Source organism: Dromiciops gliroides, chromosome 3 (genome assembly GCF_019393635.1).
Source record: "Dromiciops gliroides isolate mDroGli1 chromosome 3, mDroGli1.pri, whole genome shotgun sequence".
In the NCBI taxonomy this organism is placed as follows: Eukaryota; Metazoa; Chordata; class Mammalia; order Microbiotheria; family Microbiotheriidae; genus Dromiciops; species Dromiciops gliroides.
In genome coordinates this window covers 267,431,078-267,443,425 of record NC_057863.1, presented here as the reverse complement: position 1 = coordinate 267,443,425, position 12,348 = coordinate 267,431,078, and the positions used below count along the sequence as shown (strand labels likewise).

The 12,348-nt window shown below is 37.1% G+C and overlaps 1 pseudogene; it reads left to right on the top strand.

Moving 5' to 3' along the window:
* The window catches only part of LOC122747451, a 57,740-nt pseudogene extending 48,053 nt beyond the window's left edge, over positions 1-9,687 (top strand).
* The last annotated feature ends 2,661 nt before the right edge of the window (positions 9,688-12,348 follow it).

The window sequence follows — 12,348 nt, the reverse complement described above, 5'->3', positions numbered from 1 at the left end:
TTTTCTTTTTTCTTTTTTTGGTGAGGCAATTGGGGTTACATGACTTGGCTAGTCACTAGTTACAGCTAGTAAATGTTAAGTGTCTGAGGTCGGATTTGAACTCAGGTCCTTCTGAATCCAGGGCCGGTGCTCTATCCACTGCGCCACCTAGCTGCCCCAGTTTTTTTTTTTTTCAATTTCTATTTTATCCTTTGGATCTAAGATATGGTATGGGGTGTTGAGGAGGACTATCACCTATGGTGTGAGGGTTTTCTGAGGCCTTTTCAGGCTTGCTCATTCACCTTTAACATCTTCTTTCATGCAACTCTCACCTGTGGCCCTGAAGCTGTGAACAGAGTCCCTGCTTCCTTGTGACCAGTCTAAAGCACTCTTCTCCATCCTGGAACCTCAACCCATAACTGCTTATGGGAAATCAACTTACCAACGAAAGCTAGCTACACCCAGTGCTAGCAAAGGGTCGCCAATAATCTCTCTTTTTGACCAGTTATCTGAGTCCTTTGTCATCCCAGCACTGAGAATTACTGAAGCTACTGGTTCTGTTGCTGCTGTTGTTGCTACTCTGGTGGCTATCTCCAAGGCTCACCACTGTTTCTCCTACTGTTCTCTGGGCTTGGACTCACCCCACTGTGACATGCCTCTCCTTTGGACCTCCCAAGATGACTTAGGCTGGAAAAAATGTCTCCCTCTGACCTTTTGTTGGCTCTGCCTCTCTAAAATTTGATTTGAGGCATTATTTTACAGTTATTTGAAGAAGAATGTGGGGATAGTTCAGCTATGTCCTATCTTATACTCTACCATCTTGGTTCTATCTCTCCTTTCAGATACTTTAATAATAATGAATCCCTCAATGCCCTCAAAATTGTGTTTTATCCAGAAGATCTTCTCCATGTACATTCAGCAGAATCCTGCTGTTTTTCCTGTCTTTGCTGTCTGTATTGTCATTTCTTCTTTCCCTGTATGCATATGTATACTTGTGTATACAGGTCAACAGTGATGCCTCCACTATCCTTGTTGTTGAAAAAAATTTTGTTCCAAAAAAAAAAAATTCTTTACACAACTTTTCCATTTTTCCCCCTTTTTTGCTATCATTCCATTTTTGTCTTTAAATGTTCTAGTGATTACTTTGCATAGTTGCATTTCTTCTCAGGCTTTATTTAATTTTTTTTTCTATAAACTTTATTGATTTATGTGACAATACTTCTTGTAATTATAAATAATGTTTTTCCATAAGATTTTACCAGGGAAGTTATATTATAAACTGGTTTATTTGGCCACTGTCTCTCTCCACTTGATAAGTTTATTAATTGTTTGTTGGCTAACACACATTATGTCCTCTTTTGGTTTTCTTCTTATGAAAACTGATTTACATTGGTTAAAGTTTGATATTAAATTATTATAATTGGTGTTGATGTGATTCCAGTACCTTCATTCAACCCCTTTTCTCTACTCAACCATTATTTTATTTTAGGACATGACTGGGATTATTTAAATATCTTCCTACTTGGTCTTGCCAACTGTCTGATCTCTCTTCTACACAGGTGAAAGAAATATTCTTTAAGTACAGGTCTTACCATGTCACTGTCCTATTCATGTCCCTGTTGACATTCAGACAAAATATAAACTCCTCTGTTTAATTTTCAATGCCCTTCACAATTTTGCTCTAATTTCTCTTTCCAGCCTCTTGATATATTATTCTGTTTCCAACATGTAATGGTTGAGTGTCAGCCTTCTCTCCATTCTTCACACATGGCATTCTTTCTCCTATCTCCCTGTCTTTGCAGTTGTCATCTTTCATGCCTGGAAAACACTTCCTCCTCAGCTGTATCTCATATAATGGCTCAATCCCTTCAAGACACAGATCAAACATCACCTTTCACATAGATTCTTTCCTGATTCCTCCATTTGTTAGAGTCCTCCTTCCTTAACTATCTTGTATTTCATTTTTGTCTTTATTTTACATTTATCATGCATTTGTTTATTTTATATATCTATTCCATGTGTTCTTATATTATGCAAATGTCATCTTCTTAAGAAGAGGAGTTATGTCATGCTTTGTCATTGCATCTCCATCACCTAATATAGTGTCTAACATATTACTGGTGCTTAATAAATACTTATGGCTTAATTGGTTAATTCTCTTGTCCATTAGGGTTGAGTTATTTCAACTGTATGCCATCTCTCATTACTATTCTTCTTCTAGTTTATTACTATTTCCAATCTTTGCTCCAAGAAATCTGTGGTCTTTCTGAACAAAAGATAATTGAGTCAGGGATGATTCCCATACCTATAAACAAATCTTTTCCTATCTATTAAAATAAAGATTCTTTTTTTAGTGTTATTGGCACTCATCATTATCTACCACATCAATTCTTTTTCAAAGAGTGTGTTCATGATTAAAAGACATGAAGTGTTAATGTAGTGTTTGGCTCCTCTCTTTCCCTCTTCTAAAAGCATGTTTTTGAACATACTTCTCACCATTTTGACCTTTTTCCTCCTTTGCACTGAAGTAACCAAACATCAAATCATTATGTTGATTTAATTTAGATGGTGTTATTGAGTTCCTTATAGACTTTATCTTTTAAAGCTCTGCAAACAATCAGTGTTGGTGTATAAACTGCAATTATTTTCAGGGTGATCTTTTTTACAATTACTTACAATGAATACCACAACATGAGATGACCAAATATCTCATTCTATTTCTGCTTGTCTCTATGCATATAACAAAACCAACTCTACCAGCTCCTTTTTCCTTCTTAAAAATGTACCCTGAAGTTGCAACTTTCTTTTTTTTCTTCTGATGTTAATTTGTATGTAGAATATGTATAATTTATTTTCTTCAACAGTATGTTTAAATACTAGTTATTAGACAAGGATCTCACATTCAGAGTATTAACAGTTCAGTTAATGTTTGTAGATAGTCTAAAACTGTTCAATTCTTAGCACCTACCAATCCTATTTTTGTCACTCACATCAAAAGCTTAGGGTGACCACTCAGAATTGAGTTCCATTTTGTATTTTTCTTTTGTTCAGGTATTGCATTTGTTGATCCTATGGAGCTGAATTCAGTATGTTTTTTTATTATCAAGCATTAGTTCCACAGTACAAAAACATATTGGTATAGAAATTTGTGGTGGTGTTTTTTCATAATATTTTCAAAACTTTGTTTTGTTTTGCTGTTTTCCAGTTGTTTAGCCATGTCCAAGTCTTTGTAACCCTATGGACCATATTGTCCATGGGATTTTATTGGCAAAGATACTGGAGTGGCTTTTCATTTCCTTCTCCAGTTCATTTTACAGATGATGAACCTGATGCAAACAGAGGTTAAGTAACTTGGTCAGGGTCACATAGATAGTAAGTGTCTGAGGCTGGATTTTAACTGATGTCTTTCTGAGTCCAAGCCCAGCATTCTATCCATTGGGTCATCTATCTGCCCCAAAACAAAACATTAGCTAAAAGAAAAAAAAAAAAAGAAATTCAAATTAGTGAAATAAAAATAAATGCACAATGTGAATTCACAATAAAGAAGAAATATAAAGTATCAGAAACTATTATTCAATATTTACATACCATCAAAACTGAGAATTCAAATGAAATTTATTAGTATATTTAGAAAAATGCAAGATAATCAAACTGACCAAACAAGAAATAAAAATCTAATTTCAGGGGCAGCTAGGTGGCGCATTGGATAGAGCACCGGCCCTGGAGTCAGGAGTACCTGAGTTCAAATCCGGCCTCAGACACTTAACACTTCCTAGCTGTGTGACCCTGGGCAAGTCACTTAACCCTAATTGCCTCACTAAAAAAAAAAAAATCTAATTTCAGAAGAAATAAATTGATCAAGCTTTAAATGATCTGTCAGAAGTAGAAGGGGAAGGTAGAAATGTGAGCTCATATATTACTGCATGAAATCTGTCAAATTTTTATACATCAATTAGTAATTATATTACAATTATTATTACCCAAAATAGAGATAGAATATACTCTACCAACTCCTTTTATGAAACCAGTATAATTAGAATATCTAAAGCAAAGAGAGACAAAGGAGCAAAACACAACTATATTTCACTAATTTGATGTAAGAGGTTTAAATAATATTTTCTAAAAGGAACTAAATAAATATTTCTAGAAAATATGTCCAAATTCTTCTTATACCAAGAATGTAAAAAGTTAATATTTGGAACACAATTAGCATAATTAATCATATAAACAAAAAGCTTCATTTAATCTTTTCAATAGATATAGAACAAAATTAAGAAAACACAATTTTAATTTACATTAAATATCCTAAAAGCATAGGTTTGGAATGGCCCTACCTTAATACCTTAAAAAACATTTTAGGGAGTCAAGATGGTGGAAGAAGGGCAGTGACTTCCCTGATCTCTCCCCAAGATCCCTCTAAATACCTTCAAATAATGCCATAAGACAATTCCTGGAGCAGCAAAACCCACAAAAGGATGAGGTAAGATCATTTTCTAGCCAAAGACAGCTTAGAAGTTTGGCAGAAAAGGTCTGTTGTACCAGGTTGAGAGTGGAGCACAGACCCATATCTCACATAAAAGAAGCAAGAATAAAGCTTATTCTGTGGAGGAGAAGATGGGGGAGGTGCAGGGAATCAGTGAGCCTTACTTTCATCAGAATTGGCTCAAAGAGGAAATAACATACGCACTCAATAGGGTATAGTAATCTATCTTACCCTGCAGGAGAGTAGGAGGGGAAGGGAATAAGAGGGGAAGGGAATAAGAGGGGAGGGGTGAAAGAAAATAGAGTAAATATCAAGGGGAGGAAATAGGATGGAGAGAAATAGAGTTAGCAATAGTAACTGTGAAAAAAATTTGAAGCAAATTTATCTGATAGGCCTCAGATCTCAAACACATAAAGATCTGAGTCACATTTGTTAAAATAAGAGCCATTCCCCAATTGATAGATAATCAAAAGACATGAAGTTTTCAGATGAAATAATTAAAGCCAACTACAGTCAAATAAAAAAAATGTTCTAACTCACTATTGATTGGAGAGATTCGAGTCAAAACAATTCTGGGTACTACCTCATACCTATTGGTTTGCATAATAGGACAGCAGAGGAAAATGATAAGTGTTGTAAGGGATGGGAGGAAATGAGACATTAATACACTCTTAGTAAAGTTGTAAACTGATTCAAACATTCTGTTGAGCAATTTGAAACTATGGCCAAAGAACTATAAAAACCATGTATACTCTTTGACCCAGTAATACCACTACTAGGTTGGTATCCTAAAAAAGATAATGAAAAAAAAAAGTTGAATCTGAAATTGGAGTGATGCCTATAAATTGTGGAATGGCTGAAGAAATTGTGGGATGAGAATACAATGGAACACTATTGTGCTACAAGTAATAAAGAGCCGAACGCCATCATAAAAACCTTGGAAAGACACACATGACGTGATGCAAAGTGAAATGTACTGCATACAAAATAACAGCAATATTGTAAGATGATCTGCTGTAAATGACTAAGTTATTTTTAGCAAAACAATGATCTAAGACAACTCTGAAGGACTTATGGAAACTGCAATCCATCTCCCATATAAAGAATTGATGGTATCTGAATATAGATTGAAGTAGAATCATTTTTTTGTAAGTTCTTTTGCTAAAGATTTTTTTGTCTGTTTTCTTTTACAACCTGCCTTATGTGGAAATGTTTTGTATGACTATACATGTATGAACTCTGAGTGCAAATTGAAGCATGGTTTTCTCACTTTATTTATTTTTCTTGCTTTTTTGTGATATGTTAAATATGGAAATATGTTTTGCATGAGTTCACATGTATAATTCATATCATAATTCTTTCCATCTCAGTGGGTAGGGGAGGGATGGTAGGTAGGAAAATTTGGAATTAAAAATTTAAGAAAAGAATGTTACAAATAAATATTTTAAATAAAAATGGAAAAAAATACAAGCCAAGTTATACCATTTGTGTAAAGCATTGTGTCCTATAAATATTTTAAAGTAACATATTTGGAAAGGATCAGGAGTATATGGGTAGGCAACTAGATTGTGTAGTGAATAGAGCACTTGGCCTGGAGTCAGGAAGATATGAATTCAAATCTGGTCTCAGACACTTTCTAGCTATGTGACTTCGGCAAGTCACTTAACTTCTATTTACCTCAGTTACTTGTAGGTAGACTCAATACAGAGAAAAATGAGCAGGCTCTTGAAGCTCTATTTGGGAAATATGAGTGAAAAGTGGAAGTACTCCTGATGAAAGACTGGAAAACCAGCAAATCCAGAGGGTTTGTATTTATCACTATTGAAAGTCCTGCATATGTAAAGGGTGATGCCAGACACAGGAATGGGATCCTTCTAGATGGAAAATCAATTAAAGTTGAACAAGTCACCCAGCCAACATTCTTTCTTTTTATTTTTAATAGTTGAATAGAATATTATGTTCAAAAATATATGTAAAAAAACCCAAAAAACAAATTTTGACATCAATTTTTTAGAACTGTGTGTTCCAACTTCTCTTCCTCCTTCCCTTCCCACCCCCCACCCACAAGAATTCAAGCAATTCAAAATAAGCTATACATGAGTAGTCATGGAAAACATTCCCACATTAGCTAGGTTGTGAGAGAAAACAGTTACAAAATAAAACTTCAGATTAATTCCAAAATAATTTTTAAATGTGTTTCCATCTGTTTTCAGATACCATCAGTTCATTCTCTGTAGATGGATTGCAATTTTCATAAGTCCTTCAGAGTCATACTGGATCATTGCCTTTCTGAAAATAACCACATGCTTCCCAGCAGATCATCTTACACTATTGCTGTTATTTTGTATACAGTACATTTCACTCTGCTTCAGTTCATGTAGGTCTTTCCAGGTTTTTCTGGTAGCATGCTATTTGTAATAACCTGTATATAGTACCTTAAACAACAAAGAATTTTCTTCATAATAGCCCAGCAAAGTAAGTAGCATACGTTTTGCCATTATAATCAATCATCATAACTATTTCCCTCCATCCTATTCCATTCCCATGATATTTACTCTATTTTCTATCTTCTTTTAACCTATTCCTCAAAAGTGTTTTACTTCTGACTGTCCCCACCCCAACTCTACACTCCCATTTTTTAACCCTTCCCTCCTTATCTTCTTCCCCTCCTACTTTCCTGTGGGGTTAAATAGAATACTCTTACCACTTGGGTGTGAATGTTATTCCTTCTTTGAGCACACTCTGATGAGATTAAAGTCTATGAGCTAATTCTGTGTTCTAAATTTTTCTTCCTCCCACCCTCCTCAACCCTCCCTATAAAATCAAGCAATTCAATATGTCATACTTGTGCAGTAATGTAGAACATCTTCACCTTATTTGAAAGTGTTTTGCTTCTTACTGCTCTCTCCCCCAATCTGCCCTTCCCTCCTTCCCCTCTTCTCCCATCTGCCCTTATCTCCCTCCCCTCCCTCAGGGAAAAAATATATTACTATACCTACTTGAGTATGTATGTAAGTCCCTCTTTTAGCCAATTCTTTTTTTTTTTAAGTGAGGCAATTGGGGTTAAGTGACTTGCCCAGGGTCACACAGCTAGTAAGTGTTAAGTGTCTGAGGCTGGATTTGAACTCAGGTACTCCTGAATCCAGGGCCAGTGCTCTATCCACTGCACCACCTAGCTGCCCCTTTTAGCCAATTCTGATGATATTAAGGTTCACTTAATCCCCAATTTCTTCCCCCTCTTCCCCTCCCCTCCACAAGCTTTTTTCTTATTTCCTTCATGTGAAATACCTCTCCCCAGACTATCTCTCCCCTTCCTCTTCCACCAGTCTATTCCTCCTACACCTCAACCATATTTTAAAGATGTCATCATGGATTAGTTAGGTGGCACAATGGACAAAGCACCAGCCCTGGACCCAGGAGGCCTCAAGCCCAAATCTGGTCCCAGACATTAGACACCCTACCCAGTTTTCCTTGCAAAGAACAAAACATAAATGATTTACAGATATCATCCCTTCATATTCAGTTCAGAACTATGTCTTCTGTGAATTCCTTACTGAGAAAGTTCTTATGAGTTTGAAGTATTATCTTCCCATGTAGGAATGTAAACACTTTGATCTTTTAATATCCCTCATGAAGTCTTTTTCCTGTTTACCTTTTTATGCTTCTCCAGGGTCTTGTATTTGAAAGTCAAATTTTCTATTCAGTTCAGGTCTTTTCATCTCAAATGCCTGAAAGTCCTCTTTCTCATTGAAGTCCCATTTTTTTCCTCTGAAAGAGTACACTCAGTTTTGCTGGTACATGATTCTGGCTTGTAGTCGCAGTTCCTTTGCCCTCTGGAATATCATATTCCATGCCCTCCTGTCCTTTAATGCAGATGCTGCTAGATCTTGTTTTACCCTTATTGGAGCTCCACAGTATTTGAATTCCTTTTTTCTAGCTTCTTGCAATATTTTCTCCTTGACCTGGGAGCTCTGGAATTTGGCTATAAGCCAACATTCTTTCAAAAGTGGTGGTAGAGGAGTAGCTAGGTGGCACAGTGGATAAAGCACTGGCCCTGGATTCAGGAGTACCTGAGTTCAAATCTGGCCTCAGACACTTGACACTTACTAGCTGTGTGACCTTGGGTAAGTCACTTAACCCCATTAACCCAAAAAAACAAACAAACAAAAAAAGAAGTGGTGGTAGGCATGGGCCACCAGCTCCACCAAGAAGCAAAGCCCTAAGAAGAAGAGAAAGAGGAGAAGGTTGTGGAGGAACAAGGAAGTCACCACAACATGGAGGACACATAGGCAATAGCTAATATTCTCTTTTGGGTTTTTTGTTTGTTTGTTTTTGTTGTGAGGCAATTGGGGTTAAGTGACTTGCCTAGGGTCACACAGCTAGTAAGTGTTAAGTGTCTGAGGCTGGATTTGAACTCAGGTCCTCCTGAATCCAGGGCTGGTGCTCTATCCACTGCACCACCTAGCTGCCCCACTGATATTCTCTTAAGTTCAACACAGAATCTTCCAGGGGACTTTTTCAAGCAAAAAGAGGTGGTGGGGGTTCTCCACCTAAAAGATCTGCCCCTTTAGGGCCAGTGCACAGCAGGAATGGAATGAGAGGAAGAGCTCCAGTATCAAGTGGGAAAGACAACCAGGGAGGTTCCCCCTAAAAAGACCCAATGCCATCTGAAAGAAATGTTTATATGTCACCAAGAGATGATGGATATAATACTAAGGACAGCTATTCTAGCAGAGATTATCAAAGTCCTCAAGACAACAGAGATTATGCACCACCTCCAAGAGATTATGCATACCATGATTATGGTCATTCCATTGATGAATATCAATCTAGAGGCTACAGTGATTGTGATGGCTATGGTGGTTGTGATAGACTATTCAGATCACCCCCATGGATGCTCCTATAGATATTGGTATGAGAGTTATGGTAATTCACCTTTTGATTCACCTGTTCAAGGGCCCATGCCAATTTATGATGGAAGCAATCACTATGATGATTATAGCAGAGATAGATATGGTGGAAGGAGAGAAAGTTATTCAAGAAGCCCAAGTGATATCTACTCAAGTGGTTGAGGAGATCATGTTGGTCAACAGGATAGAAGGCTTCCCCTTTCTATGGAAAGAAGATACCCTATTCCATGTAATTCATACAGCTGGTCAAGCCACCAAGCATCAAGGGGTGGGGGTGGCCAGCTGCTCCTTAAGATTTCAGATTGTCCCTTTTGAAACTGAAATATATGCAAGATTTCCCAGTATATCAGATGCTTAGTGAAGAAAAAAAAAATCAGTTAAAAGAAATCACTCAGTAAATCTCAAACCACCAATTGATACTCATGACTATACTTTGCCTTTCCAACATTTTCTTGTGAATCTGCAAGACCATCTCCCCCCACCCCAAAAAAGCATTTACATGTACACAAGAAGTGTCAGCATTCTAACACAATCATTTTAATGTATAATGCAGGAATAGTTGTTCTAAGAATTCTTATCCTTTCATTATCTTTAGGGATACTCTTCATGAAGTAGATGGAAACAGAGAATGTGATTGGATTCAGAAACCTAGTATCATAAGGACTGTGAGATACTGCCTTTCCTTGTACTACCATCATGATGGGATACTTCTCTCCTTGGATCCCTCCCTTTTAGTTGTATGAACATTTCAATTATGTATCTTTTCATTAGGAATACAACTTTTAGATAAGGCCTAGCTCCTGCCCTAAAGGAGCTGAAACTCAATTAAGACCAATATGCAGATAACTATAATATATAACATTATATGATTAATGCACCAGAGAGTTATTTATTTATTTGCTTGTTTATTGTGGGGCAATGAGGGTTAAGTGATTTGCCCAGGGTCACACAGCTAGTAAGTGTCACGTCTCTGAAGTCAAATTTGAACTCAGTTCTTCCTGAATCCAGGGCCAGTGCTTTATCCACTGCACCACCTAGCTGCACCCACCAGAGAGTTGGTTTTTTGTGTTGTTTTGTTTTGGTGAGGCAATTGGGGTTAAATGACTTGCCTAGGGTCACACAGTTAGTAAGTGTAAAGTGTCTGAGGCCTGATTTGCACTCAGATTCTCCTGATTCCAAGACTGGTGCTCTATCCACTGAGCTACCTAGCTGCCCCCCACCAGAGAGTTTTAAAACTATAAAGGGCTAAAATTCTAGCTAGAATGTCTAAAATCTAATGTATGGTCACCTTAAATTTGAAGCTTTAGCAAGAGTTTAGGCTTTTAAACATTTATTATGATGCATTAGAATCTAGTGATCAGAGAGAAAGAGGCCAAGATTCCTTCATCTATCTATCTAAGAGAGCCAGCATCTCTGCTCCAGTCAAGCTGAGGTCCCAGGTGAAAAAGACCCCACTTGCTCCTTCCTCCTCCCAGAAGCTTCTTGTGAAACAGGAAAGAAGGCTGTCCACACACATCCAGCTCCAAGCTAATTGGCTGGCAGCCCTGATTGAAAGAACCAACAGGCGGCTCTACAGATGCACGTTCCGGACACCAGACAGCTTCCAGACACTAGCCAACTTCTGGACACTAAAGTCACATGACTTCCAAATCACATGCTCTCTCCTCATGGCAGAGCCTCCCCGCAATATCTCTCTAGCAGGGAGTGCCATTCCAATTCTCACAAAACAAAAGATTATATGAAATCTGAAGGGAAAGTTTATTACCTGAAGGGAAAGATTTGTGGCTTCATAGATAAGATGACATTTGATTTGTGTTTTGAAAGAAAATTAGGTGCAAAAAAAGCTCAGGAAATAGAGCAAGCAAAATCACATAGGGAGGACAATTAACAGCTTTAAGAGAGGACATAAGTTTATAAAGTTATCTAGCTTGACTCTTAAAATAGATGGCAGGGAATAAATAGATGGCAGGCAATGTGAATTAAAACAGAAAAGTAAGTTGATACTAGACTCTATGCTAGAACAAGAGCATTATCACAGGGGAAATTGTTGCCCAGAGTCTCCTGTGTATACCACCGATTCATTAAAATTTAAGAACAAAAGAAGTTGCCACCTTGCCAAATGTTCCTAATCTCAGAGGTAGTTGGATGATTAACTTTCAAAATATAGAGACCTAGTGGAATAAATCAAAACAATGGAGGAACAAAATTAAGTATTACTATTCCCATCATCTTATCTCCAGAGCTGTCCTGAGGATGCTTTCAAACCTGAGTTCAAATCCAGCCTCAGACACTTACTAGCTGTGTGACCCTTGACAAGTCATTTAACTGTTATCCCAGTTTCTTCACTTCTAAAACATCCTGTAGAAGAAAATGAAAACCATTCTAGTATCTCTGCCAAGAAAACCCCAAATGTGGTCACAAAGAGTGGGACAAGACAGAAATAACTAAACAAAAACAAAGAATGAGCTTACAGTCATTATTTTATTCCAAAGGCAAAAAAGGTTTTGGGGGTTTTTTATACCACTTGTGCAGTAGTTCACAGAACATTAAATATTAAAGAATAATGGTAATTTAGGAAGTTGTCCCTATTTCTACCTGAATGTTATTTTATTTAAATTAGCTGATATTTATATAACACTTTATGAATTGCAAAGGGATTTACATGCATTGCCTCATTTGCTCCTTATAACAGCTATTTGAAGAATGAACTATAGGTGTCATATTCACATTAGCCTCTGAGGCTCACAGAGAAGTTGTATTTTTGGTTTTGTACCCTCAGTGCTAGCATAGTATCTGTTCCATAGTAGACACTCAATAAATATTGCTTAATTAGATAGTAAGTACCAGGGATAGGGTACAAACCCATGTATGCCTTATCTCCAGGTCAGGATTCCCTGGAGAAGTGATAGAGATGAGTGTATCCCCTTGTTTCCCTGTAAATCAGTGAATTTGTACCTGCAAAAGTCTCTGGCTAAC